Source organism: Aplysia californica, unplaced genomic scaffold (assembly GCF_000002075.1).
Source record: "Aplysia californica isolate F4 #8 unplaced genomic scaffold, AplCal3.0 scaffold00259, whole genome shotgun sequence".
NCBI classification, from domain to species: domain Eukaryota; kingdom Metazoa; phylum Mollusca; class Gastropoda; order Aplysiida; family Aplysiidae; genus Aplysia; species Aplysia californica.
Genome location: NW_004797529.1, coordinates 814631 through 817405, shown reverse-complemented (window position 1 = coordinate 817405; position 2775 = coordinate 814631). Strand labels below are relative to the sequence as shown.

Below are 2775 nucleotides of genomic sequence, written 5' to 3'. Positions count from 1 at the left end.
CTTCTTTTCGCCCGCCCAGTTTTCTTTCTGTGTGCTTGACTCAGTGTGGTTTCTTCCCCCTGAATTCCCCCTAACGCTATTTATAAATTCGACATTTTTATATATTATTATTATAAATATGATTTTTTATTTGGCACGTACGTTATAACACCCAGAGCAGACAGACAGCTGCGAAGATCACCCGCGCTGTGACCGAGATATTTTTTAAATTTTATCATATAAAATCAACAGCCGTTCTTTCACTTTCATTTCGACACTGAATAAGTCTACAAAAGCCGCAAAAACACAAGACGTGAGTATTTTCTTTGCATATATATAACGTGCAAGGAGACACACACACAGACACACACACACACACACACACACACACACACACACACACACACACACACACACACACACACGCACACACACACACAAGTTTTTGTAAAGAATAATGACTCTTTCTTTTCCCAACAGGGGCACGAAGGAACAGGGCAAGGCGAAGAGTATTTTTGCCACCACCGGGGAATACAAGAACCCATTGTTAAGTGAGTGCAATGAATGTCATCCTAAAAAAAAAATGTGTTTAAATGAAAATTAATTTCTTTATTGATGTATTTGGGAATACGGTTTATTAACTCTTTAAGGACCTATCAGACTCATACAGCATCCACAGGCAATGTTGCGGCACGTTTCAAGCCGTGGTATTTGAATCAGATACAGGAATTTGTATAATATTTCGTAGAATACTTATACATGTTGTTGCATGTGCTTTGAGGTTTCAGATGAGGAAAACAGAATTTAAGAATCTGTATGAATGCTACGCTCCAAAGCAACATGTGTCTTTTACCATTGTCGAATGACCAGAACGTGTGTCCTCAATGAGTTAACTGATTCCGTCCATTCGGCCGCTGACAGCAGCTCTGAGCTCTGAACACCAATATCGATCGAAACTCCGCAAAATTCTTGCAAAAATCGTTGTTTTGTTGTCGCTATGCAGGCTAGATCTAAGGGTAAACAACACGTAGCCTGGTATAATAAAAAGGCCCTTTAAAGAAAGATATTCCACTAAATTTGTGAAATTCTTGCATAAATGTGTCCTAGGGTGATATCGCTACAATTTTGTGGTGATCCCCATGGATTGTAAGGACGTGTAGAGCTGAGAAAATGCGGTAAGTCGAAATTTTCGAAGAGCTGTTGCACAATTTTTTTTCCCCATTCATTTTTGTCTGAAGGAAAATGCAATACGAACAGACTATAGGTCATTGTTATTCATATAAACAGATTCTTCTATTGATTCCCATCAGTTTGGTATATGACAATACATATTAGAGTAACTTAGAGCTTCACAGTAATGCATTAAATAGATGCACCCCAGGTCTAAAACTGAACAGGGAAAAATAATTCTGTCCAGAGCCTGAAAAAATCATGGACGGAATCAGTTAATATTTTAAAAATATACAGTCTAACCTACTTTAACTGCCACTTTCCCAAGACAGTCAGTTGTACAAGCGACCACATCCCTCGTCCTCTTCTGCTGTTTAGGAAAAAATATTATGACACCGTTCAAGGCGTCAACCTGTCACAGACTGACCCTAAATTTGACGATGTGCTTCTCTTTACTCAAACAAACAAACAGACAAACAAACAAACAGACAAACAAACAAACAGACATGTCTTACTTTTCCCCCTGCTCCATGTGAACATAAATGTGACGATGTGCTTCTCTTTACTCAAACAAACAAACCAACCAACCAACCAACAAACGTACAAACAGTTTTAACTTTTCCACCGTTCCATATGACCGGCCATTTTTAATATTTTAACATTTTAGCATTTTAAAGTCAAATTAGTTAACCAATCGTGCTGTGAACTTTTGCGAAAGTAAACAACTTGTGTTTCGCGCGCTCATATGACCTTAACAGTTGCGAGCCTATACTACAGTACAGTACAACCAACAAGGTACAGTTTTAACTTTTTCACTTCTCCATATGACCGACCATAAATGTGTCGATGTGTGCTTCTCTTTACACAAACCAACCAACCAACCAACAAACGTACAAACAGTTTTAACTTTTCCACTGCTCCATCATATGACCGACCATAAATGTGTCTATGTGTGCTTCTCTTTACTCCAACAAACCGACCAAGCCCCTCCCCCAGGGCAGTGCTACGGACTGAAGTGTCTTTAGGCTATTCCCAAAGAGGGGATATTAACATGTTCTTATGCACAGTAGAATTGTTAATGGGCTGATTTATCAATGTCATGCTCATACTGTGCCGAAACAACATGGTCGAACTGCTGCTTTTTCTTTCTTCATCTTTACTATCGTCATTTTTCCTCTACTTTTTGTGTATGTTTATCACTCTCATGTGAACTGCTATTTCGGGGGTGCCTTGATAGTCGAAGCAGACTTTGTGCTGTTGAGGCTAGAGAGGTGAGCAGAGTAAGCCTGATTCCCAATTTAGATTTCCCTTTTGACATCCACCCCTTGGCGCTCATATGACCTTATGCGGTTGCAAGTGCCGTAAAAATCTTACTAAAACACAAAACAAGCAAAGCATATGACCAGAAATGTGGCGATGGACTTCTCTTTACCCTAACAAACAGACAAAGTGGGTGGTTGGCGGGTGTTCTGGTGTGGTTTGCTCTTTCTTTCCTATCAAACATCTGTCGTCCTTTCCGATCTCTCCTCCTTGTTTGTGTTTGTTACTTTCTTGTAACGCATCTATTCTTCGGCACTTATATCATGACCTTATTGTGTTGCAAGTGCCGTGTAAAACTCTTACGAC

The 2775-nt window shown here is 39.6% G+C and overlaps 1 protein-coding gene across 1 annotated transcript in view; it reads right to left on the bottom strand.

Annotated features, from left to right (window-relative positions):
- The window catches only part of LOC101863680 (NF-kappa-B inhibitor cactus), a 6272-nt gene that overhangs the window by 2533 nt on the left and 964 nt on the right, over positions 1 to 2775 (bottom strand). The gene's annotated exons all lie outside the window — the stretch shown is intronic.